The 27,507-nt window shown below is 49.5% G+C and overlaps 1 long non-coding RNA gene across 1 annotated transcript in view; it reads left to right on the top strand.

The window, feature by feature from the left end:
* The first annotated feature begins 19,433 nt into the window (after nucleotides 1–19,433).
* Nucleotides 19,434–27,507, top strand: part of LOC140385976 (uncharacterized) — a 43,154-nt gene continuing 35,080 nt past the window's right edge. The window contains exon 1 of the long non-coding RNA XR_011933497.1: nucleotides 19,434–19,515. This is a non-coding gene — a long non-coding RNA (uncharacterized lncRNA). The remainder of the gene's footprint in view (nucleotides 19,516–27,507) is intronic.

The raw sequence follows: 27,507 nt of genomic DNA, 5'->3' as shown, positions 1-27,507 counted from the left end.
CCCCACTGAGGTGTGAGTATCTGTGCGGTTGGAGGGCACAGGTAACCTTTGATGCTGATTTCTGAGAATTCTCCCTTGGAGCTGCTCAGGTCAGTGGTTTCCAAGGGCATGAGGATGGTCTGGCCTGTTTGTCTGATTGCCCTGTAATGGAAAGGAGATGGCATTGGTACATCACAAGGGATAAATGATGTGAGATATTTACTCACATCAGGTTTGAGGAAAGACCGTGTGTCCTGAGGGTTCTCACTTTTGTTGGCAACCCCCACTCTGAACAGGCGTGATCTTCCTCCTCCCTCGCCAGCTCAATGGTTCTTTCCTCAATTGAGGTGAGCCATTGGAGCTCACGCATTACACCACGTGGCTGTGCCCGCTCCCCCCTATTGTGCACGAGTTTGTCCTGTGGAGGGATAGATGGGGAGATTATCGGTGGGCATCCTGCCAGTTCCGATAGTTGAGGAGTAGCATGCGTGGACTTGAGTGGGAACAAGGATGTAAAGAGCAGAGTAGATACTGGGGGACATTGTCGGGGTTGGCAGGGGGGAAAGGGTGCCGCGTGACAGGTGTTGGCAATCCACCAGGTAGCTGGGTGAGATACTACCTTGGAGGTGTGAGGGGTGGGTGAGAGCGTGCAGCGAGAGACTGGAGGTGGTAGACCTACCCTAGCCAGGCGAAGAGGGTCATTCATTTTTTGGGGGCACTGCTGGCCCTTTCTGTTCTGCAGGGAGCTGGCTCTGGCTAACCCAGCCACTGCCTCCAAGTTGGGGGTGGTCACCTGGCTGGATGGACGCCACCTGGAACGTGGGTACAGGAGGTCCCGCCTCTGCTGCTCTCCATCCAGGAGTCTGGGGACGGCTCCCTCCGAGAATCTAGCAGCAGGCTCCTCAGCTGCCAACTCCTCGATTGAATCTGGGACAAGTGCTGAGGAGGTGTTTAAATGAGCACCTCAGTGATTGCAGAGAGTAAGTGATCCCAGGATGAGAGAATCAGCAGGAGGCCGCCACGGCCGGAGAATTGCCGGGTCCGTGGCCGCGAATGCGCACGGTGGCGGTCTGCAGCGGCTGTGCCGTGCAACATGGCGGCGGTCGCGCGCGGACCCGGGCTGCCAAATACTGCCCCCCTTCGACCAGGCTCGCCACCCCCCGGCCACCCCCACCGGTGCCCCCAGCCCCCGCCAAAGCCCCCCCCCCCCCTCCCCCCCCACACCCACTGCCCAGGGAACGGCTCCCACCTGACTCTGTCGCCGCTGGCATCATTCCGCAGTCGCCATGCCGGGTTCACGAAAATCACTAGGATAAGAGTTCCACTCCGTCGGGAACTTGACCCATCGGGGACGGAGCATCGGGGGAGGGCCTCAGGTGACGTCCTAAGGCCGTCCCGACGGCATGCCGCTTTGCGAGGGGGCGGAGCGATGCAAAGGTGGCGCCGCCCCCCGATTTCAGCGCCAACAGGGATTCTCCAGCTGATTGCCGGACACGATTTTGGTGTCGGAGACGGGGGAATCCCACCCCATATCTCTCAATTCCCTTCGTACTCAAAAAAGCTATTGACATCCATCTTGAATAAATTCGATGCCGGAGAATTCACAGCCGCCCGAGTTGGAGAAACTCAAAGATTCAAAATCCTGGGAGTGAATAAATGTCAACTCATTTCAATCCCAAGTGGCCAACTTCTCATTCTGAGACTGTAACCTTGTGTTCTAGATTTCCTCGCGAGGAAAATATTTTCTCGAAGGCAGCACGGCGGCGCAGTGGTTAGCACTCCTACCTCACGCCGCCGAGGACCCGGGTTGGCTTCGATCCCAGCTCTGGGTCACTGCCCGTATGGAGTTTGCACATTCTCCCCGTGTCTGCGTGGGTCTCGCCCCCACAACCCAAAGATGTGCAGGTTAGGTGGATTGGCCACGCTAAATTGCCCCTTAATTGGAAAAAATGAATTGGGTACTCTAAATTTATTTTTAAAAATGGAAAATATTTTCTGAACACTTGCCCCTTAATAAATTTGCACATTTCAATTAGATTGCATTTCATTCTTTTAAGCGCCAGGAACTAAGGACACAGGGCAGGATTTTCCGGACCCCCCCCCCCTCCATCGCAACATGTTGTCTGGCGGCGAGTGGAAAGGGCAGTCAGGGTGGAAGGGGTAGTTGGGTGGTGAAGGGGGTAACGGGGATGTCCCGTGGGGAGTCAGGGGGCTTCCATATTGTCGTTACCCAGGAGTTAGAAGAGCCTTTATCTCTTGTCTTCTCAACCTTGCCCCTCGCCTGAGGTGTGGTGACCCTCAGGTTAAATCACCACCAGTCATCTCTCAAAAAGGGAGTGCAGCCTATGGCCCTGTGGGACTGGGGCGACATTTACATTTAAATAACCTGTCTCTTGGACCGGGCTTTTGAGCATCTGTTCTATTCGATCATGGGGTTTGGTGTTCTTTGATAATCACTCCTATGAAACAACTTGGACCATAAGATGCAGGAGCAGAAGTAGGCCATTCGGCCCGTCGAGTCTGCTCCGCAATTCAATGAGATCATGGCTGATCTGATCTGATAATCCTCAACTCCACTTTCCGTCCTTATCCCCATTACCCTTGTGTTGTGTTATGTACTCTGGGATAACACAGGCTGCAACTGGATGCAGCTTTAACCAAAAGATACTCCAGACCTTGAAGTTAGTTCAATCTGATTTATTGAACCAGTAGCAGTTAGCACAGTTCTCTGTGAGTTCGACTCTGCTAACCTAAGTGTGGTTACTCTGTCTGACTGAACCAGACTAGCTCTTAGCCACATGCTGGAGGTGTGATACTGTACATACACCCTGACTCACTCTGTGGATGTTCATCAGTGGAAAGAGGCGGAATGTGAGTGCCTCGTGCCTTTTTCAGTGAGATACCACCCCTGAGTGTCCTGCCTGCTCATTGGTCATGTCCTGTTCTCTGTGTTCATTAGCTGCCTGTCTTTCCTGTCTGTATATCATTATCTGCATGTCTGCATATCATGACATCTCCCCTTTTTTTAATGTTTTGTTGGCACATGGGAACGTACTTACATGTGGTGGCATATATTAACATATTTACAAGTGGTGGCATATGTGAATGTGTTTACATGTGAAGACAGCTGTCTAATGTGAGAAAACAGAACATAGCAAACAAAACAAATGTTCATAAGTCCAGTCTCTGGGGCTTGTGTCTGATCCTTGTCGGCCGCCGGAGAGGTGGCGGTGGGGACGACGGCGCCTTGACAGGCAGGATGGAAGCCTGACTGGTGGCCTCGTAGTTCGAGGTATCAGGAGGTGGCAAAACAACGAACTGAAACGGAGAAGAAAGCAGTTGCGGGCAGGCAACTTTGCCCAGTGCCCATCTGTTTCGTCGCACAACAGAACCATCAGCCATACGTACAACATACGAGCGGGGCACAGCCTGTCGAACAACGACAGCTGGAGCAGACCAGCCACCATCCGGTATCTTGATCCTGACAGTGTCTGCCGGGGATAACATGGGCAAATCGGTGGCATGAGCATCATAGCCCTGCTTTTGCTGGTTTCGGAGCTGCTGCATCTTCTGCAGCACCGGGAGGTGATCCAGGTTGGGCAAGTGTATGGCTGGAAGTGTCGTCCACAGGTCCCTGTTCATCAGGAGTTGAGCCGGCGACATGCCAGTGGACAATGGGGCCGCCCTGTACGCAAGCAGCGTGAGGTAGATGTCAGAAGCAGAATCCGCGGCCTTGCAGATGAGCTGTTTCACAACTTTCCCTTTTTCAACCTTCCCATTGGACTGCGGATAGTGTGGGCTGGAAGTGACAAGTATGAAATGGTATGACTTGGCAAACATCGACCACTCGTGGCTGTTGAAGCACGGGCCATTGTCACTCATGACAGTGAGTGGGATACCATGCCTGGAGAACGTCTCCTTACAGGCCTTGATGACGGTCCGAGATGTGAGGTCTGAGAGCTTCAGTACTTCAGGGTCATTGGAGAAATAGTCAATAATCAACCCGTAGTCATGACCATTCACACAAAAGAGGTCGATGCCATCCTTGGACCACGGGGAGGTCTCGATTTCATGCTGCTGGAGCGTCTCCTTGCTCTGCGCTGGCTGGAAGCGTTGACAGGTCGCACAGTTGAGGACCATGTTCGAGATGTCCTGGCTAATACTGGGCCAATAGACAGCCTGCCTGGCTCTGCGTCTGCACTTCTCGACGCCCAGGTGTCCCTCATGGATTTGGCGGACACCAAGCTCTGGGGACTGAGTGGAATGTGTGGTAAACACCACTGGTAACACACTACGCGTATTACGGTACTGCCACTGTATTACAGGTAACACAGTAATCCCAGCCTGCTGGCTCCTCCCAGTAGGCGGAGCATATAAGTGTGCGCTCTCCTGCGCTGCTCCCATTCTGGTTCCAGCTGCAGGAGGCGCAACATCTTGTGCAATAAAGCCTCGATTGTTTCACCATTCTCGTCTCGTGGCCATTGATGGTACATCAATTTATTGCACAAGATTTTACGAGATCAACGTCTTAATCAAGCCTGATTGCCTGGAGCTGAGCCCTCACGCAGCCGATGCCACAGCCACCTTCGAGCACTGGCTAGCCTGCTTCAAAGGATACCTCGGAGCAGCCACTGAAGAACTCTCAGGCCTGCAGAAGCTCCAGATCCTCTACTCAAGGGTGAGCCCACAAGTTTTTCCCCTGATCCGGGACGCACCCACCTACTCAGAAGCGATGACGCTACTAAAGGGACAGTACATCAAGTCAGTGAATCAAGTGTACGCCAGGCACCTCCTGGCCACTAGACGGCAACTCCCGGGGTGTCTCAGGACGATTTTGTGCGGGCTCTATGGATACTCGGTAGGAACTGTAACTGCCAGGCAGTTTCGGCAGTCCAACACACCGAACTATTAATCAGAGACGCTTATGTCACGGGCATTAAGTCTACTTACGTTCGCCAGTGGCTATTGGAAGGGGGTAGGCTCGATCTTGCAGGGACTGTGCATCTTACTAACTCCCTAGAAGTGGCCTCCCGTAATCTGGAGGCCTACACCTCCGACCGCGTGGCAGCGTCGTGTGCATCATGGGCCCCACCAGCGGCCGACTCGAGTACACCGCAAGGCTGCGCCGCGCGGCAGCCGACCAACTCCGGAGAGCCCAAATGTTACTTTTGAGGCCAGAGCAAACATCCCAGGCAGCGCTACCCGGCGCGGAGTGCGACCTGCAACGGGTGTGGGAAGAAGGGCCACTTCGTTTCCGTTTGCCAGGCCCTTACGGTCGCCGCTGTTTCCAGGCCCAGCATCACTACACCCCCCCATGTGTGATCCAGGGGCGCAGCCATCTTCTCCACCACAAGCCACGTGCGGCCCGTGGGGGCCGCCATCTTTGATGTCGCCCGCCATATGTACCGCATGGGCGCCGCCATCTTGGACCATGCCTCAGGACCCCTGCTCGCCTGGCCGTCCACAGTTAACTTGAAGTCCGCCGACCACCAACACTCCATCCGCCCGGAGGACCGCCAATACACCGCGTTCGAAGCAGATGGCCGCCTCTATCACTTCCTTAGAGTTCCCTTCGGCGTCACCAATGAAATGAAATGAAAATGAAAATCGCTTCTTGTCACAAGTAGACTTCAAATGAAGTTACTGTGAAAAGCCCCTAGTCGCCACATTCCGGCACCTGTTCGGGGAGGCTGGTACGGGAATTGAACCGTGCTGCTGGCCTGCTTTGGTCTGCTTTCAAAACCAGCGATTTAGCCCAGTGTGCTAAACCAGCCCCTGATGGAGTCTCAGTCTTCCAGCGAGAGATGGACCCAATGGTTGATCAGTACGGGCTGTGGGCCACGTTCCTGTACCTAAATAATGTCACCATCTGTGGCCACGATTAGTAGGACCACGATGCAAACCTCCAAAAATTCCTCCATACCGCCAAACTCCTTAACCTCACCTACAATAAGGAGAAATGTGTTTTCCGCACCAACCGCTTAGCCATCCTTGGCTACATTGTGGAAAATGGAGTCCTAGGGCCCGACCCCGACCGCATGTGCCCCCTCCTGGAACTCCCCCTCCCCCACTGCCCAAAGGCCCTGAAACTATGCCTGGGGTTTTTCTCATATTACGCCCAGTGGGGCCCCAATTATGCGGACAAGGCCCGCCGACTCATCAAGTCCACAGTTTTTCCCCTGACTGCTGAGGCCTGCCGGGCCTTCAACCACATCACGGCGGACATCACTAAAGCCACGATGTGCGCGGTCGACAAGTCCCTCCCCTTCCAGGTGGAGAGCGATGCATCGGGCGTGGCTCTGGCCGCCACCCTCAACCAGGCGGGCAGGCCCGTGGCTTTCTTTCCCGCACCCTTCATGCCTCCGAAATTCGGCACTCCTCAGTTGAAAAGGAGGCCCAAGCCGCCAGTTGGCACTGAGATTGCCGGATGTCCTGAGCTGGTGAGGAGCCTGAATCTTCTCCATGGTGCCGGGATACATTCGCTGGTCGTCACGGAACGGACTGAGCTAAACCACCTAGATTCAGCAGTCTCCTGGTAGCATGTTGTGTTATGTACTCTGGGATAACACAGGCTGCAACTGGATGCAGCTTTAACCAAAAGATACTCCAGACTTTGAAGTTAGTTCAATCTGATTTATTGAACCAGTAGCACAGTTCTCTATGAGTTCAACTCACTGCTAACCTAAGTGTGGTTACTCTGACTGAACCAGACTAGCTCTTAGCCACATGCTGGAGGTGTGATACTGTACATACACCCTGACTCACTCAGTAGATGATCATCAGTGGGAAGAGGCGGAGTGTGAGTGCCTCGGGCCTTTTATAGTGAGATACCACCCCTGAGTGTCCTGCCTGCTCATTGGTCATTTGTACATTAGCTGCCTGTCTGTGCCTATCTATATATCATTATCTGCATGTCTGCATATCATGACACCGTGATTCCTTTTCTGATTAAAGAAATCTGTTGGGAGGTTTGACAATACTAAAGGTGCTTTAGAAATGCAAGTTGTTGTTGAAGTTCTCATTGATGTGTTACCAAGTGACCAGCATAATGACATCAAAGTCTGTGATATATTGGACAATTTTTTACTTTCCCACCAATTCAAAAGTCTTCATCTTTAATCTGCTAATTGTTGTGTCTGGATTTAAACAATGTCGCATTTGTGTTGTTGAATATTCATAAGATTCCGTTTGACTAGTGAATAATTATTTCCCATTCATATGATGGTTCACAATGAAGGCAGTAATTATATATTTCATACTCTCCTATTCTACTTATCGTCAAAAAGCTCTGATAAAAAAAATCCCTTCCAAATTCAGGCGGGTAATGCTTGCTGAGAAAAGGCAAGCAAAAAAATAAATAAAAATCGTATTGGGAAACGTGAAGAGGCCAGTCTACTGCTTAAAGTCACGGAACCTTGCCGAGGCTACAGGGTGCGACTGAGCGGGGTTATTTTTTTTCCTCTCGGCATAATGAGAGCTGAGGAGAGCACGAGAAGACTGAAGTGATTGAAGCATTTGGCCGTGCTTCCTGTCACCGAGCGCAGCTCACTCGGTCAGGCGAGTGCGAACGGCACACAAGTGGACCATTTTCACCTTGGTGCCAGATCTGAAAAATATTGTTTTCTTTCCCCTGCTGTGAGTGAGGAATGTCGAGTTTTCTGTTACAATTTCGGTGTAGCTTGATGAGAGCGCTGACAGGAATTTCCCATTTGATCTGAAAAGATGCCAAAGGCTTCCAGGAATGAATGACTAGCAGCTAACCAATCTGAAGCGCCGACTGCACACAGCCATCTACTGATGTTGTTGCGCTGCAGGGCAAACGGCTCGACAAGGTTCCATTTCCAAGTCCCAGTCAGTTTACTTCCTGAACCTCAGAGGTTTCAGAGTGTCCCGGGCACGAACATTTGATCGCCTTAAATTTAGAAGGTTTCCATTTACTCACATACTCCGGTTACTTTATGCCTCCCAGAGCACAGGGAATTGCCAGAAATTGTTCCGATAAATAGATTTCCTCAGCACTGAACGCAATACTGTGTTGTGCAATCTAATGGAACTTGAGACTCTCTCGACGAGGAACTGCCCCACATCGGGGCAACAATGTTCTTTCAATCTCAACATCAGCCTGCTTTTACCAACATGTCAATTCTGCTGCCCATTATCGTGATCCTTGGAAAACATTGGAGGGGATCATTTCTATCTGGTACGGCTGGTCCAAGATTCCCACCTCTCATTATTGGACCGACAAGTGCATTTTCTCTCCCTTTTTTTTAAAGATAATCTCCTATTTCCCTGAGGTTCCCAATGCCAGTGTTTTGCCTCAGTTCAGTAGGAAAGCTAGGTGGACACAGATTTCGATCGAGACTGCCAAATCAAAGCCAACTTAGTGTTGTGGACTCCTTCCTACTTATTTCTGACCACCCAAACTCATTTAACCTGGGCTACCAGATGGGATGAAAGTATACTCACTTTGGGCTTGGCGCAACATCTGGTTCCACTGTTCCGTGACATTATCATAAATGTAGGAACTGCAAGGGTTAATGTAATGTCTAAATCAACCACTAGAGGGAGCTGGATCTACAACTATATAAGACATTGATGCTAAGCCTTGTGGGGAGAGGCTGAGGAGAAAGCTAGAGAACAGGCTGAAGGAAAGATAGTGTGAGTGAGAGCAGATCATAGTTTTTAAAAAAAATTTAGAGTGCCCAATTCATTTTTTCCAATTAAGGCCAATCCACCTACCCTGCACATCTTTGGGTTGTGGGGGCGAAACCCACGCAAACACGGGTAGAATGTGCAAACTCCACACGGGCAGTGACCCAGAACCAGGATCGAACCTGGGACCTCGGCGCCGTGAGGCAGCAATGCTAACCACTGCGCCACCAAGCTGCCCCAGAGCAGATCATAGTTAATCTAATAGTGTAGAGATTAGTAGTAGATAAATGTAGATTATCTGTCTTTTATCAACTGTGTGTTGTATAGGAGGAAGTATCGAATCCAAATAATAGTGTTAATAAATTTATAGCTATGTTCAATTTAAAGCTATTTGTGGTCTTTGTGAAAACTATGATCCTAAAATTAACAACATAAAGACCAGCACATGGTCAATGCCTCAATGCATCGTCCTCTGCACATGTGGTACTTCAGTGTTCCTTGTGACGACTACCCTCTGTATTTGAAGGCATGACATAGATGGGTAGACCAGCTGGAAAGGGATTACAATTAAAGTCACAACGATCTGATTTGGCAGTCCTATGGTGAAGTCATTTGTAGGGTCTTTACTCTAGATAAGTTTTTCTTTCACAGGCTGAATAATCAAACTATATGGCCCAATGAAAAACAGGAACTCTGGTCTACACCACTTCTTATTGTCCAATCATTGGATGGAAAAATTGAAATTTGTCACTTATTACTCTTGCAATGGGAGAATGACGTGACATTCAGAAGAGAGTATTAAATTAAATAGTGCGCAAAGTAAGTTTTAAATCTGATGAAAGAGGAACATTTCCTTAAGTAAAATTATAAAGTGTTGCTGGACACTGAGTTAAACCTACCTCTTTGTTAGTAATGGTCAAGCGATTGAATACTCCGATCAACTTTCATTTGATTTAACATAAAAAGATTTGACAAATGAATCAAAAAAAAGGTGTTTTGCTAAACTTTTGCCACAGTATCATAAGTCAAAATTACAAAAGCAAGGGAATGTCGCATGGTGGGTCTGGTTTATGTTATTCTCACCATATTGCGGCCTCTTGAATGATTCTAGAGTTTTTAATTCTGCTAATTATTTCCATGTGACAAACTTCATCTTAATACCTAACCTTCAACGAGTCTGCACCCGTGAATAATCTGTTTTTCTGAGCTTTCTTCAAAACCTAAGGTCCTTCCTTGAGCCACTTCCGGGGATTGGATGTACCCTTGCTGCTGTGGAGACCGAGCAGTTCATAGCTCATAATACGCAGCCAGACTAGACTGGAGCACTGTGCAGTCTGACGGCCTCAGACTTGTATTTGAAGCCTATCTTGAATAGTGTGTGCAGTGCTGGTCAGAAAGACAACTCTCAAGCACTGGAGTCAATTCAGAGGAGAGCAACATGGGGTCAAAGCAACCTGCAAAAACTTAAAGCCTGAATTTTCCTCAACTTGCTGCCAAGTTTTGGATGGTATTTGTGCAGCTGGAAGTGGAAAGTGGCATAAGTCCTGCTCTGCCAGGAAAACCTGCAGACATCGCAGGCCAATGTGTTTTTATTGCATTCATGATGCCGAAAGCACCTGCTTCAAACAAGCAGACGTTTCATGTAAATGGGAATTTGGGGGATGTGCCAATCCTGTTATTCCCATCTTCCCGGTATGCAGGACATTGAGGAAAAAAAAGAGCTGAGAAAGTTGTGTACAAAATGGGTGAACTAGGCTTCGTATTGAGAACATAAGAAATGGGAGCAGGAGTGGGCCATTCAGCCCACATGAGTGCGGAACTTGGCTATAAGTTTCTGCTCGGCGATTCTGCGTTGTCGTGGGTCCTGAAGGCTGCCTTGGAGAACACTGAATGCCCTTGACTGCTGAAGTGTTCCCCGACTGGAAGGGAACATTCCTGCCTGGTGATTGTTGCGCGATGTCCGTTCATTCGTTGTCGCAGCGTCTGCATGGTCTCGCCAATGTACCACGCTTCGGGACATCCTTTCCTGCAGCGTATGAGGTAGACAACGTTGGCCGAGTCGCACGAGTATGTACCGCGTACCTGGTGGGTGGTGTTCTCACGTGTAATAGTGGTATCCATGTCGATGCTCTGGCACGTCTTGCAGAGGTTGCCATGACAGGGTTGTGTGGTGTCGTGATCACTGTTCTGAAGACTGGGTAGTTTGCTGCAAACAATGGTTCGTTTGAGGTTGCGCGGTTGTTTGAAGGCAAGTAGTGGGGGTGTAGGGATGACCTTGGCAAGATGTTCATCGTCATCAATGACGTGTTGAAGGCTGTGAAGAAGATGACGTAGTTTCTCCGATCCGGGGAAGTACTGGACGACGAAGGGTATTCTGTCGGTTGTGTCCCATGTTTGTCTTCTGAGGAGGTCGGTCCGGTTTTTCGCTGTGGCGCGTTGGAACTGTCGATCGATGAGTCGAGTGCCATATCCCGTTCGTACGAGGGCATCTGTCAACGTCTGTAGATGTCTGTTACGCTCCTCCTCGTCTGAGCAGATCCTGTGTATACGGAGCGCTTGTCCATAGGGGATGGCTTCTTTAATGTGTTTAGGGTGGAAGCTGGAGAAGTGGAGCATCATGAGGTTATCCGTAGGTTTGCGGTAAAGCGAAGTGCTGAGGTGACCGTCCTTGATGGAGACGAGTGTGTCCAAGAATGCAACTGATTTTGGAGAGTAGTCCATGGTGAGTCTGATGGTTGGATGGAACTTATTAATGTCATCGTGTAGTCGTTTCAGTGATTCTTCGCCGTGGGTCCAAAGGAAAAAAATGTCATCGATGTATCTGGTGTATAACATCGGTTGAAGGTCCTGTGCGGTGAGTAGGTCCTGTTCAAACTTGTGCATGAAGATGTTGGCGTATTGGGGTGCGGATTTGGTCCCCATGGCTGTTCCGTGCGTCTGGATGAAGAACTTGTTGTCGAAGGTGAAGACGTTGTGATCCAGAATGAAGCGGATGAGTTGCAGAATTGCGTCTGGAGATTGGCAGTTGTCGGTGTTGAGTACTGAGGCTGTTGCAGCAATGCCGTCGTCATGGGGGATGCTGTTGTAGAGTGCCGAGACGTCCATTGTGATGAGGAATGTTCCTGGTTCAACTGGTCCATGGTGCTGAGTTTCTGTAGGAAGTCCGTCGTATCGCAACAGAAGCTGGGTGTACCTTGTACGATGGGTTTCAAGATGCCCTCGATGTAGCCAGAGAGGTTCTCACACAGGGTCCCATTGCCTGAAACGATAGGGCGGCCTGGTGTGTTGGCCTTATGTATTTTCGGGAGGCAGTAGAGATCTCCAATGCGGGGAGTACGTGGGATGAGAGCACGTAGGGTGCTCTGAAGATCTGGATCCAAGGTCTTGATCAGTCTGTTAAGTTGACGGATGTGTTCCTTGGTCGGATCTGCGGGTAACTGTCTGTAGTGTTCTTGGTTGTTCAGTTGTCGGTATACTTCTTTGCAGTAGTCTATTCTGTTCAGTACGACAGTGGCCCCCCCTTTGTCTGCTGGTTTGATGACGATGCTGTGGTTGGTCTTGAGAGCGCGGATGGCATTGCGTTGTGCTTGGGTGACGTTCGGGGCTGTCTTGTGAATGCGACTGATGAATCTGGCATTGACGCGACTCCTGACGGCTTGAGCATACATGTCGAGTCTAAGGCAGCGGCCTTCCGGAGGGGTCCAATTCGACTCTTTCCTCTTCGGTTGCCGCACCGCAGATCTCTCGGTCTGCTGTTCCGGTTCATTGGTAGTCTGCTTGGGTTCGCTGTTGGCCTCTTGGGGTCTGTGGAAGAATTCCCGGAGCCTCATTCGCCTGATGAATTCCTCCGTGTCTGCCGCGAGACTGATGGGGTCCATTTTGGTGGTGGTGCAGAAATTGAGCCCTCTGCTGAGGACTTCGATTTCATCTGGTTGAAGGGTGTAGTCTGACAAGTTGACAATAGATTTCCCTGTATTGTTTTCTACTGTGACACCGGGGGTGGCTTGGTTGCTGCTGGTGGTGATGCCAAGTTTCTCAAGCTTTCTGTTCTTTGTATGCATATAGGTGGCATAGTATTGTTGTCTCATCTGTTTGGCGGTGTTCCGCAGCTGGTCTGCTGCATCCTGAGCGCAAGTTGAGAATATGGCCTCTATCTTGGTTTCCAGGATTGCGTCGTCTGCTGTAGAGCTGGTGTACGAGGTGGTTGAGGAGTGTGAGAGAGGTGCGACGGCAGAGTCTCTCAGCGAAGTCTGTGTTGTAGGTCGACTTGAGTGGGTTTGTGATCTGTAGCCCTTTCGGGATCTTGTCTGCTTTCTTGCATCTTTGTAGAAATTTAATGTCAGTGTCTATATGCGCGATCTTCCTGGAGATCCTCTCCACTTTGAGCTGACAGTTTGCGGTGTCGTTGGTAGCCATGACGCCGGCATTTCCACTTCATTGAGAGAGGATTCGAGTACAGGAGCAGGGATGTGTTGCTGCAATTATACGGGGCCTTGGTGAGGCCTCATCTGGAATATTGTGTGCAGTTTTGGTCTTCTTATCTGAGGACGGATGATCTTCCTCTAGAGGGAGAGCAGCGAAGGTTTACAAGACTGATTCCTGGAATATTGGGACTGATTATGAGGAGAAATTGAATCAATTAAGGTTGTATTCGCTGGAATTCAGAAGAATGAGGAGGGGTCTCTCAGAAACCTATACAATTGTAACAGGACTAGACAGGGTAGATGCAGGAAGGATGTTCCTGACGGTGGGTATGTCCAGAACCAGGGGTTACAGTCCGAGGATACGAGGTAGACCATTTAGCACAGAGATTAGGAGAAATTTCTTCACTCAGAGAGTGGTTGGTCTGTGGAATTCATTATTACAGGAAGTAATTGAGGGCAAAACAAAAGAAGCAGTTAGATATAGCACTTAGGGCGAAGGGGATCAAAGAATATGAGGTAATGTGGGATTAGGCTATCGAGTTGGATGATCAGCCATGATCATAATGAATAGCGATGCAGGCTCGAAGGGCCGAATGGCCTACTTACAGCTGCTCTTATTTTCTGTGTTTCCATGTAAGTCAGAGAGTGAGTGGAAGCCTCGAGGAGGATCACCTGAAGACTTGTAGGAAGTTTAAAAATAAAAGTCACCTTCAGGCCTTCATTGCGGTTAGGAACCCCCTCCAGAGGGAGGCTTCTGGGACCTTCTGTCACTAGCAGATCCGGGACATAAGGGTTGAAGGAGGTGGCCAACTCCATCCATCTGCGGGATTTGTGTGATAAATGCCAACAATGGGCACATTAATTGGCCTTAATGGCTATCTGCCAGGGGGGGGGGGGATCATGCTGGCAGACCAGCAAACCAATCAATAGCACAAAATTGTCAAAGCTGCTCCTCGGAACTCACCACCTTTGCAGAATGTGAATCCAACTCTCTGATTCCAAGCTCAAGTCTTGTGTTTCCATTCCAACGTGGCAACAGTGCACTGATTCTGCCAGGCAACTCAATAAGGGAGTTCAGCAGCACTCTCCTCCCTTAGGAGCAATTCTGCACTGTAAATGGAGCACAGGACTTCTTGTTAATAAGAGCAACAGTTGTCTCACTAGCCATCTTCTCCCAGTCTCTGAAGAAATCCTTCCTGATAGCCAGTGTGACTTCCGACCAAACCATGTAACAGCGGGCATGGTTTTCACTAGTCAGCAACTTCAGGACGAAGGCCAGGAGCAACAGAAACCACCCTACGTGGCCTTCATCGAGCTGACCAAGGCTTTTGACTCAGCCTCTGTTGAAAACGTCGATTGAATCTGCTTCCACCACACTCTCAGGCAGTGCATCCAAATCCTAACGGCTCGCTGTGTAAAAAGGTTATTCTTCATGTCGCTGTTACTTCTTTTGGCAATCACCTCACGTGGTTCTCGCTCTTTCCGCCGATTGAAACAGTTTCTCCCCATTCAGTCTGTCTAGACTCCTCATGAATTTGAACACCCCTACCAAATCTCATCGTAACCTTCTCTTCTCCCAGATGGACAGACCCAGGTTCTCCAATCTACCCACATAACTGAAGTTTCTCATCCCTGAATCCATTCCCACAAATCTTTTCTGCGCCCCCTCCAATGACTTCACATCCTTCTGAAAGTGTGGTGCCCAGAAATGGACACAACAATCAGGCTGAGGCCGAGAGGTTTTTTTTACAGAGTTTGTATTCTATGACCCAATTTATAAATGCAAGCATCCCGTATGCTTTATTAACAACTTTCTCAGCCTGCCCTGCCATCTTCAATGATTTGTCCACATATATCCTCAGTACATCTGCTCCTACACCCCCCCTTTAGAATTGCACCTTTTTTTTAACGCCGTTTCTCCTTGATCTACCTATCCAAATACATCTCTTCATACTTCTCTGCACTAAATTACATCTGTCAGTTGTCCGCCCATTCCACCAGCCTGCCTATGTTCCTTTGGAAGTTTGACACTTTTCGCCTCACAGTTCACAATACTGAGCCCTGTGCACCCAAATCTTGGTCATTCATTTCGGGGACCGAGCATTGGTAATTGAATTAATTAATGGAATTGAAGTCATTTCACAAGGACCAAACTTGCTTTCTTTAATCAAAGCAGGTGTCAGAAGGTGCATGAGAATTAAGACATTATCATCTTCGGGAACAGCAACAAATCTAAAAGCTGTTTCATGTGTTTATTCAGAAAGCTTCTATTTAAATCAGAGTGGAGAAATAGTCAACACTGCTATGAAAAGGTGAAACTTGCATTTAGGTTGGTTAAGCAGGAAGGGCCTTTAGTGTCAGAAGTCTGAAAAACCTCAAAGAAGTTCCTGAAGAAAGAGGAACTTGCGTTTAAAGGGTGTGTTTCCTCTGTCACGATGATGGAGAAAAAAAACGGAGAACTATACAGGTAAATATTGGATTTTAAAAAGACTCCGGGCTGGGTTCTCCGATTCTGGGGTTGTGTCCCCACGCCGGGGTGGGAACGGAGGCGTTTAACGCCAGAACAAATGGCGCAAAACGGCCACCGATTCCCCGTTTTGCTGGGGGCTAGCAGGACGACAGTGTAGAGCACCTGGCTCTAGCTGCCGATACGCCCCGGAGAATTGCCAGGTCCGTGGCCATGCAGGAGCACGGCGGGGGTCTGCAGCGGCCGCGCCGTGCAACATGGCGGCGGCCGCTCGCGGACACGGCCCGCAAACTAGACCCCCCTCTTCGGCCGTCTCGCACTCCCCGGACCACCCTCCCACAGTGCCCCCAGACCCGAATAATGTCTCCCCCCCCCCCCCTGCCCGCGGACCGGCCCTCCCCCGACTGTGGTGGCACTGGACTGAGTCCGCGACCGCCGCGCCGAGTTCTCCACTGGTGAGACCACACGTGTCCGACGGCGTCAGGAACTCGGCCGGTGGGTGGGGGGGGGGGGGGGGGGCGGAGCATCGCGGGCGGGCCTCAAGCAATGTCCTGAGGCTGTTGATGCGTGGCACGGCATACTCTTAGATTAAGCCACATTCGAGGGGGCAGAGCAGCACGAAAGCGGCGGCGCCCCCAAGTTGGTCGGGAACTCGGATTCTCTTGCCGGTTGTCGAACGTGATTTCGGCGTCGGCGACCGGAGAATCCAGCTCCTGAGTTTTAGCTTTCCAAATGGACACAAACCCCAAAGGTGGCTGAGAAAGTACAGTTAGCCATTGGCAGGAATGGCTACAGGGTGTTTCTCTGTGGGGCATTGCAGCCCCTCCCTGTGTTTCCAGACAGGTTAAAGGAACATAACGACTATCTCATCTCAAAGACCTTGGGTATAATTGCCGAGAGTGACTAGTGTGTTCTAGCCTCCTCTTGAAATATGCGAAGAAGGGGACTAAAAGTGAGCTGAGAGCAACCCCCAGACCTGCCTACCTGCCGGTGTCTGTCTGTCAGTCTGTGTGTGTGTGTGCTGTGAGGAAAAGCTGCCGGAAGTTTTCCACACTGAAGGTGTTGTGACATAGGAATATCTAAAAACTCTCTCTCTGACTGTGGAAGTCAATCAACCAATAAAAGGATCACAGCTGAAATTTCTCTACCCAACCATAGAACACATGAATTGAATTAGTCAACTATACTGGAATCAAATTGTAAGAGCTGCAACATGTCGTCATTTACTTCTCGGAAATCAAGGACTGTTCCGTATAACTTTTAATTTATACTTACTATTGGTTAAATTGTTACTTCTAATCTGTATGAATGTAGATGCATGTATTTTACCATTTCTCCTTACCTTTATAGTAGTTAATAAACTTACTTTATCCTAACTCAAGAAAGCCTGGTTAAATTGGCAGACTCCGCACAGATAGTGACCCAGCGGGGAATCGAACCTGGGACCCTGGCACTATGAAGCCACAGTGCTAACCACTGTGCTAGCGTGCTGCCCAAAAGTGAAACATAAGCCTGCCTCTGGCTATAGGTTGACACTGACTTCAATAGAAAAGGAAATCAGGCGTGGTGTAAAAGAGGTTGTCAAATCACTGCTGTCGTGGACCAATTTCACCCGCAATGTGTTCACTGTGCGCGGCAGGAATTAAACTCGGCAGTGGATAGATAATAACTGGATGGATGGGTGCAGACGGACTATGCAGCAGTAGTCACACAACCTTGGTAACAGATAATGGGTGTAGAAAAATTCAGATTCTTTCTTTGGTTCATTTGTATTTCACGTGTAAAATGTTTAACGAGATCCTCGGAACTTAGCAAACAAAACTGTGCCGAAGTCACAAACATGGCATGTGAACACACAACAGCTAATGTTTGTGTTAAGTTAATAAACCATATCAAGGGGCTTTACACGAGCCTTTTAAAACAGAATAGGCAGAGACCGATAGAGTCAGGGAGATATTAAGTCAGGTGACCTTGGTCAAAGAGGTACATATTCAGGAGTACATAAAGGAGGTAAGTGAGGTAGTGAGGTGGAGTGGGGGGAATTACAGAACCTGGGGTCCAGGCATGGCCCCCACTCATGGAGCAATTAAAATCGGTGATTCTCGAGAAGTCAAGATTAGCGGAGCGGCATGATAGCACAGTGGTTAGCACTGTTGCTTCACAGCGCAAGTTTGATTCCCGGCTTGGATCACTGTCTGTGTGGAGTCTCCCTGAGCCTGCGGGGGTTTCCTCCGGGTGCTCCGGTTCCCTCCCATAAGTCCTGAAAGACGTGCTTGTTAGGTGAATTGGTCATTCTGAATTCTCACTCTGTGTGCCCAAACAGGCGCCGGAGTGTGGCGACTAGGGGATTTTCACAGTAACTTCATTGCAGTGTTAATGTAAGCCTACTTGTGACACTAATAAAGATTATTATTATGCAGATTTTCGGGCTGGAGAGGGTAGAATGTCGGAGACCGACCAGGTGTGCATTGGGATAGTCGAGTCTGCACGCGGCAAACACATGAATGAGGGCTTCAGCAACAGGTAAGTTTAGTCAGAGGGGAACTCAGTTGACATTGCAGATGTGGGAAAAGGCAGCATTACTGCTGGCACGAACATGTGGTTGGAAACTCACCTCAGAGTCAAATTATGACACCAAGGTTACAGACTGACAGGTTTAGTCTCTGGCTGTTGCCAGGGAGACGGATGGAGTCGGCAGTCAGGGAATGGCGTTTGGAGTGGGGACCAGAAACAATCGATTTTCCCAATACTGAATTGAAGGAAATGATTTGCTCATCCAGTACTGGACAAGCAGTCTGATCACTTAGCAACAGTGGAGGAGTCAAGAGAGGTGTCGGTGAGGTAGAGCTGGGCGCTGTCAGCGTACATGAGCGAGTTAATGCTGTGTGTCCAGATGATGGCGAGGATTTTCCCATCCCGACTTTTGGCTGATGCACAGACGGGATTGGAAAATCCTAGCTGATGTCACCGAGAGTCAGAATGTAAATGAGAAACAGGGAGGGGCCGGGGATAAATCCTTGAGTGACACCTGACATAATGGTATGCGAGCAGAAAGAGAAGCCATTGCAAGTGATACTCTAGTCACAGTTAGATAGTTAGGAACAGAACTGGGAGAGAGCAGCCAAGATACTTTGGAATAGGGGGCGTTTGGTCATCCATATCAAAGGCTGAAGACAACAAAATCTTAACACAGTAATGATTAACGTAACTACATCCTGGAGTCACAAAGGGCACAGATGGATTTTTCGGTAACATGGCTGCCCAGAAACTATCATTGGCATTAGAATGTCCAGGGCAATATTCCATCCCGCAATCATGTGTTAAAAAAACAGATGATGTCGTCACTAGCACATTGCTTTTCATGGGAACTTGGTGCGCCCAGATTGGCTGCTACCTATCTCGCATTGCAACAGTCACTAATCATCAGAGTTCCTTTATTGTCTGTAGACTGTTCTGGGACATCCAGAAGTCGTGAAAGGTGCTATGGAAGTGCAAGCTCTTCCTTCGCTTCTCATGAAAAACATACTATTAAAAATGTTGATTGGAATGGGCACGATTGTGCGTCCTAACCAATTGCTGGGACTTTGAGTATATAAGCATTTTCCCACAAAAGCTCTGATCTATGGAGCAGTGTATTAACACCTTGCCCGCACAATAGTTTATCTTTAATGATTAACCGAATGTGCTGGTGCAGTGCTGTAGCTTTAGACTGATTCTGATGCCTCATTGAGCGGAACTAACCACAAATCCCATTCTCCAAGGTAGACGGCTCCCATTTAATTTCAAAACATATCCCACAGCCGCAAAAATAGCAGTTCCCCCCCCCCCCCCCCCCACCCCCAAACCACCCCCCCTCTCCCAGCAAACTGAATGCGGCTGCAACAACTTGCATTTATGGAGCAAATTGAAGTGAGCAAACAGCCTCAAGGTTCTTCACGAGACCATTGTAAGACAGGAGTTGACACCAAGCCACATAAGGGAATATTAGGACAGGTATAACCAAGAGGTTTCTTTTCAGGAGCATTTTAAGGACATAATACATGGGGTAGCACAGTGGTTAGCACAGTTGCTTCACAGCTCCAGGTTCGATTCCTGGCTTGGATCACTGTCTGTGCGGAGTCTGCACGTTCTCCCCGTGTCTGCGTGGGTTTCCTCCGGCTGCTCCGGTTTCCTCCCACAAGTCCAAAGATGTGCAGGTTAGTGATTTGTTATGTTGTAGGTGTAACATAAGTGGCTTCCTTGTGGTGCACTTGACAAAGGAAGGTTCAGACGTGGAGATAACTTCAACACGTTTATTAAACTATTTACACTTCTATTACTCGGATTCAACACTACTGCTAATCCTACTATAGCTATCCAGACTGACTAACCAGTTGCTGCAATCCACGTGGTGGGTGTAATATTGAATCAACCCTGTGTTTGTACTCACTGACAGTCTCCACTGGAAAGAGGCAGATCATGTGTGTGGTGTCCTTTATATATGGGTTGGTGTCATGCCCCCCCTGTGGTCGTGTCACCTCCTTGTGTATCGTGAATGTCTATTGGTCTTGTTCTATCTACTTGATCTATTGGTTGAGTGTGTGTGTGTGATGTCACTGGTGCTCCCTCTAGTGTCTAGCTAGCCTACATGCATTTACATTGATGCCCATCACCACATCCCCCCTTTTTTATATGTTACATATTTTCTGTACACTTTAAGAAAATTGAACAAAAAACAGGTAGATACGTGTATACAAGTCATGGGAACAGTGATTAAACAATAAGTCCAAATCATTCGTGTGAGTCCAAAAACCATCAATCTTCATGGTCAAATGGCTCGCTTGGTTATGAACGCCATCAACGTCCCTATGGCCACAGGAACCAAGAAGTGGTCAAATCACTTCGCTGTCTGATTTGGAGTCCCTTTCTTTTTCGATGTTTGTGATGGTGCTGTCGGATGGCATCTTGTAGCTGATAAGGGTTGACGTTGAAGAGGTACCATCAACAGTATCATTCGAGGTCATGGATGTGCTATATGTTGAAGTTGGATAAGACTGTACATACTGGTTCTGGCCACATGCTGTGCTGGAAGGGTGATCCTGCTGAGAACCATTGAAGCTTGTCAAATTGGAAACCGAATTGCTGCTCGCATAAATACCTGGTGATGGTGTGAAGCTAGAACCTTGCATCTGATAGGAATATGCCGCCTGGCCAGGCTGGGGTGCAGCAAATCCTGGGCAGTAACTAAGGCATCCAGTCTGTAGTGCAGATTGCGCTGGTGGTAGTCCTCCTTCGGTCTTGATTCCATTAGTGGGCAATCCGTAGTGCTGGCCTGTTTGAGAATATGCTGCATAGACTGCTAGCTGCTGCATGCCTGAATACTGGGTTTGTCCAGCATGAGCTGTCATTGGCTGCACTGCTGGTGTGGAAAACATGTGTGGATATAGCTGTGGTGAATATTGGTGTATTCCTCTTGGACTGTAGCCGCTGCTTGTTATTACTGACCCAGTGTAATTGTGAAGTGATCCATCTCCTGTCGTTGTGGCATCTGCTGTCACCCTGAGCGTGCCATCACTGAGGTTGCGGCACTCCCTCTCTGGAGTAAAGTCCGGCTTACATGAATCAGAGTCGGCATTTCGTTGCTCCCCATCTGGAGTCTGGTCTGTTTTAACTGAGTCAGTGCTGGTTTGTTGATGCTCCCCGTCCGGAGTCTTAGCAGGTTCACTGGAGTCAGCTGAGATTCCTTGAAGCTGCACGTCTGGAGTCGGAACATGCAGGAATGCATTGACTAGTGGAGAGGTTCGAGCGAATGAGGGTGGAAGTATCATGGTGTCACCGGAGTCACCAGTGGTCTCACCGTGATCGTCGAGTGCCTCTGTACACACTAGCTGAGGTCTGTCACGTTGCACATCTTGCATGGGAAGTGGGATGCTGTCGTCACTCGTCTCACATACCGTGGGTAGAGCCTCAGTAGCTGCTTGTTGTTCACTTGGGTTGGGTAAATTGTCAGAGTCTTCATCTGGTGGCGCAAGCAATATGGGTGGACTGTCATTGTCTTGCTGTTGTCCTTCATTTGGGCTTGGACTGTCATCGTCGCTTTGTTCTTCACTGTAGCATGATAGACTGTCATGGTCAACTTGCTGTGCACTGGGGCGTGGTAGACTGTCATAGTCTTCTTGCTATTTACTTGAGCATGGCAGACTTGCATCGTCTGCCATTAGTTGGTCAGAGGAGGTTGTGAGACCCTCATGGTTTTGTTCCTGCAAGGACTGCGCGTCAGAGTCTTGCATTGCTTATATCGTGGAGGCTGTCCACGAGCTCGCTGCGGAGGCTTGTGACACTGGAGTCATGTCTTGTGTGTGCAAGGATTGCCCTCTGGAGTCTTGCGTTTCTTTTTTCGTGGAGTCTGTCCATGAGCTCGCTGTGGAGGCTTGTGACACTGGAGTCACTTCTTGTTCGTGCAAGGACTGCAGTGTGGAGTCTTGCGTGTCTTCTTTCTTAGAGTCGGGAACCCTGAGCGGTGCATGGACCACACTCTGTGTGACAGCAGGCCGCTCACTCTGGGCTTGTACCGCTCTCTGTCTCTTGGTTTCAGGCTGCAGCATCATCCTGCACTCACGAGTCGGGATGTCGTTGATGCTGGGCTGAAGACCCTCAAATCCAAAGAACGAATCCGCGTCTGCGTCGGATTCAATCCGGGGGTCGCTAATGTGCAATACGTCTAGTTGCGGTTCGGATTTGGTACTGGGGTAGCCTCCCAAGGTGAAAGGTTCGTCCGAGTCGTAGTCTTCTAGGACCATATCATCACTGTTTGCGTCGGAGTTGGCATTGGGCTCGCGAGGTCCAGAGAAAATGTAAAGGCCGGTATCGAAGTATTCAAAGTCGGAATCATCGGTTTGGGCGTAGGTAACTACTTGCTGCAGGGTTCTTCGGAGGTTAATTTCATTTCCTGGTTCAATTTGAGGCATTGTACTGTCATTCCAGGTGAAGGAAGGTTGTTTTATGGCTTTAAGAGATTTTTTTCTTTGATTTGAGACATTTCCCCTTTAAATGAGCGTGGTCCGTGGCCTCTGATGTCATGACGCATGTGACGTAGCGTGTAGGAAGCGATTGCACATGCGCAGATCGCTGTTTCTTTACTTTGGGCCTTGTTCTCATTTGCGCATACGCGGCTTCGCGCAACTGCGCAAGTGCAGTACCTTTAGAAAGATGGCCGCCGATCAAAACTGTTCTCTGCTCCGGGATCTCGGCCTCGTGGTGAGTACTGGCGCTTCTCTTACCTTTCCTTGTTGGTTGGAGTGTGTTTTCCTCACAGTATTTGCCGAATTTGTCCAGGACTGCGTGTAAGTTGCTCCTGTCTTGCCCCTTGGAGAACTTGAATTTTTAAAAGATTTCTTCTGCTCTGGCGATGGTGCGGAGAAGCTCTATCTTTTCAGCTTCGACCACTTCTTCTAGTTCGGCTGCAACCAGGAAGATTTCAAACATTTGACGGAATACCTGCCAGTTTTCGCGGAGATCGCCGTGGCACTGGAGCTGCTGCGGAACCCGGATCTCAAACATCTTGCCTGGGTTTTGTTGCTGGTTGTCACTGTACGCTGGGGTATGGCTATCTGGATTGAAACAGTTCAGTCCTGGTACCATGATTTGTTATGTTGTAGGTGTAACATAAGCGGCTTCCTTGTGGTGCACTTGACAAAGGAAGGTTCAGACATGGAGATAACTTCAACACGTTTATTAAACTATTTACACTTCTATTACTCAGGTTCGACACTACTGCTAATCCTACTATAGCTACCCAGACTGACTAACCAGTTGCTGCAATCCACGTGGTGGGTGTAATATTGAATCAACCCTGTGTCTGTACTCACTGACTGTCTCCACTGGAAAGAGGCAGATTATGTCTGTGGTGTCCTTTATATATAGGTTGGTACCCCTGGGAAATGCCTTTAGATATATGCAGGTGAGGGCTTTTGTGAGGCGACAGGTGAGGGAATTCCCGTTGCTCCCGGCACAAGAAGTTCAAGATAGGGTGATCTCGGGTGTATGGGTCGGGGAGGGCAAGGTGTCGGAAATACACCAGGAGTTGAAAGAAGAGGGGGAAGCGCTGGTAGAAGAGTTGAAGGGTAAATGGGAGGAGGAGCTCAGGGAGGAGATCGAGGAAGGGCTGTGGGCTGATGCCCTAGGTAGGGTTAATTCCTCCTCCTCGTCTGCCAGGCTCAGCCTGATACAATTTAAGGTGGTCCACAGAGCGCACTTGACGGGGGCGAGGTTGAGTAGGTTCTTTGGGGTAGAGGACAGATGTGGAAGGTGCTCAGGGAGCCCGGCGAACCATGTCCATATGTTTTGGTCATGCCCAGCACTGGAGGGGTTCTGGAGAGGAGTGGCGGGAGCAATATCTCAGGTGGTGAAAGTCCGGGTCAAGCCAAGCTGGGGGCTAGCAATATTTGGAGTAGTGGACGAACTGGGAGTGCAGGAGGCGAAAGAGGCCGGCATTCTGGCCTTTGCGTCCCTAGTAGCCCGGCGAAGGATCTTGCTAATGTGGAAGGTGGCGAAGCCCCCCAGCCTGGAGGCCTGGATAAATGATATGGCTGGGTTCATAAAGTTGGAGAGGATTAAGTTCACCTTGAGAGGGTCTGCGCAGGGGTTCTACAGGTGGTGGCAACCGTTCCTAGACTATCTCGCGGAGCGTTAGAGGAAGGTCGGTCAGCAGCAGCAGCAACCTTGGGGGGGGTGGGGGGGTGGAGGGGACGTCCTGGGAGGGGGGGGGGAAAGGGGGGACTGCCTGGGAGGGTGGATGAGCAAGAGATAACATGAAGGGTTGGGGAAACTGGCCCATACGGGTGAGGGCCAGTGTACAAAGCTGTGTAAATATATCATTGTGCCATGTATATATCTTGCTCTGCGCGATTGCTCGTTTTTTTTTTTTGTTATGAGGTGGGGGGGTTATTGTTTGTAAGGGAGAAAAATTGTGTTAAAAAACTTTAATAAATATATATTTTTTAAAAATATATGGGTTGGTGTAATGCCCCCATGCGGTCGTGTCACCTCCGTGTGTATTGTGAATGCCTATTGGTTGTGTCCTATCTACTTGATCTATTGGTTGAGTGTGTGTGTGTGATGTCTCTTGTGCTCCCTCTAGTGTCCAGCTAGCCTACATGTATTTACATTGATTCACATCACCGCAGTTAGGTGAATTGGCCGTGATAAATTGTCCAAAAAAGGTTAGGTGGGGTCACTGGGTTACGGGGATAGGGTGGAGGTATAGGCTTGGGTCGGGTGCTCTTTCCAAGTGCAGGTGCAGACTCGATGGGCCGAATGGCCTCCTTCTGCACTGTAAATTCCATGATTCTAAGATCTAGGAGCAGGATTCGGCAATTCAGCCCCTCGAGCCTGCTCCGCTATTCAACACGATCCTGGCTGATCTCCTCTGGGCCTTACCTCCGCCATCCTTCCCGCTCCCCATAACCCTTCATCCTGCTACTAATTAAAAGCCTATCTACCTCCTCCTCAAATCTGCGGAGCATTCCAGCATCCCCTGCACTCTGGGGTAGAGGATTCCACAGATTCATGACCCTTTGGGTGAAATAATTCTTCCTAATTTTTGTTCTAAATCTGCCACCTCTTAGCCCTTAAAACTGTGGAGGAAGCAGGTAGGGAGAGGCGTTTAGGGTCAGAATTCCAGAACTTGCAGTCTCGGCAGCTGAATGGGCGGCCACTAAATGGTGAAAGAGATGTCCAAGAGGCCAAAGCTGGAGGAGAACAGCACTACTGCTGAGTCTGGGCAACCTCGGAGTGCTGGGGCTGTGGAAGCTTTACGTTGTGTGCTAGACGTTGCGTGATTTCAAGAAGGAATTAGATTTAGCTCTTGGGGTTAAAGGGATCAAGGGATATGTGGGGGAAAGGCAGGATTGGGATATTGAATTTGATGATCCGCCGTGATCATAATGAATGGCGGAGCAGGCTGGAAGGGCCTCCCACTGCTTCTATTTCCTATGTATGTTTCTACGTATGAGACAATCAACAGAGCTCCCACCTCTGATTGCTATTCCACTGATGTCAACTGATAGGTATTATATGTGATAAAAGAAAGACATTAACAGACAATAAAGCATCTCTGTGCCTTTCACAATTCCAGGAAACCTCACCGTGCTTTAGAGCCTGAAGTACATTTGTGCTGGCTCAAGGAATACAACACAGACTTCCAGTGGTAAACAAAGATGTTTATTGATGGAAAGTCCAAAGATGTGCAGGTTAGGTGGATTGGCCATGGTAAATTGCCCCTTAGAGTCCAAAAGGTTAGGTGGGGTTACTGGGTTACGGGGATAGGGTGGAGGCGTGGGCTTAAGTAGCGTGGTCTTTCCAAGGGTCGGTGCAGACTCGATGGGTCAAATGGCCTCCTTTTGCACTGTAAATTCTATGATTCTATGATGATTCTATGAAAGGCAGTTAGATAACAGGCACAGAGCACTATACAACCAGTCTGTACACTTCAGCTCCCTGCTCCATACTGCCTGGGTCCTGTTCCCAGGGCGCTGTGCAAACTGCCCATTGGCCGGGGTTCGAGCGCTCCTGTGCAATTGGCCTGAGCCGGTCGCGTGGTAATTGGAACTCGCCACTTAAAGGGGCTTTTCTACCGCATTCCTCCCCCTTAAGTCCCTTAATGCACAACCCATAACTAGGTACAAAAATCACAATTGTTGACAGGGATTAACAAGGAAAGAGAGTCCATCAAAAGATCCCGAGCCCTCCCAGTCAACACTGAACTCCGAAGCCCAGCCACAGGCTCACCGCTCCTTTGGGCGATCGAGTGGCCCACATTCAACAGCATCTCAGTCAGGATCACTTCAACAATGGGCGAACTAGCCTCACTGGTATTGACAGGTGCAGTTGCTTGAACGTAAGTGGCAGGCCCTGGCTCCCCTTGGCTGGACTGAGTTACGGGAGTATTCACGTGTTCGCCGGACTCATCGACTCTACGCTGGGGTCACCACCCCTCGACCCCTCAGGTGGCCACCGCGCTTCTTAACATCGGCCCGGACCAGGCCACAACCCGTCCTTCCAACGAAAAACAAGCCTGCTGCGAAATTTCAGACCAAAACCAGGTCTCCCACCCGGAACGGCCTGTCCTCGCGCTGCTCTGACCGCTGACTCATTGGGGAGTCCTGACGTGCCTCCACCCTCCCCGCCAAATTTGGAAATACAAGATCCAATCGGGTTCTCAACCGACGGCCCATGGGCAGCTCAGCCAGTGAGAGTTCATCTGGCGAAGTGGTTCATCCGACTGCTTTTTCATGACGTTGTTGAAAGTTTGAACAGCCCGCTCAGCCAGACTGTTCGATGCTGGGTGACAGTGGGTTGTTCCCGTGTGTCGTATACCATTTGTTCTCACAAAACGTGGGAAATCATTGCCGGTGAAGGGGTGTCATTGTCTGAAACGATTGCCGTGGGTAACCCATGAATAGCAACACACACATAAACCCTCTAGTGTGGCTGCAAGGGACTGGTCCTCATCTCCTGGACCGATAGCGACTTCAAGTGGATCTACCAGCACCAGAAACATCTTTCCCAAAAGCGGGCCCGCACAATCCACGTGGATCCTGTTCCACAGGCGAATTGGCCACTCCCAAGGATGAAGTGTGGCAGATGGTGGCATGGATTGTTACATTTGGCAAGGGCAGCACTTGTGGCACCAGTTCTTCAATGGCTTTGTCTATTCCTGGCAAACAGACGTAACTGTGTGCCAACATGTTCATCTTTGCCTGCCCTGGGTGGGCACTATGGAGATCTTGAAGGAGGTCCCCCTAGCCTGAAGGGGGATAAAAACCATGATCCCCAGACAATCACGTCGTCTTCACTTGTCTTTTGTTTATTCGTTCATGGGATGTGGGCATCGCAGGCTGTGCCAGCATTTATTGCCCATCCCTAAATGACTTTCAGGGGACAGTTTAAGAGTCAACCACATTGCTGTTGGTCTGGAGTCACATGTAGGCCAGACCAGGTAAATAC

Source organism: Scyliorhinus torazame, chromosome 11 (genome assembly GCF_047496885.1).
Source record: "Scyliorhinus torazame isolate Kashiwa2021f chromosome 11, sScyTor2.1, whole genome shotgun sequence".
Taxonomy (NCBI): Eukaryota; Metazoa; Chordata; class Chondrichthyes; order Carcharhiniformes; family Scyliorhinidae; genus Scyliorhinus; species Scyliorhinus torazame.
This window is presented reverse-complemented; position numbering and strand designations above follow the sequence as displayed.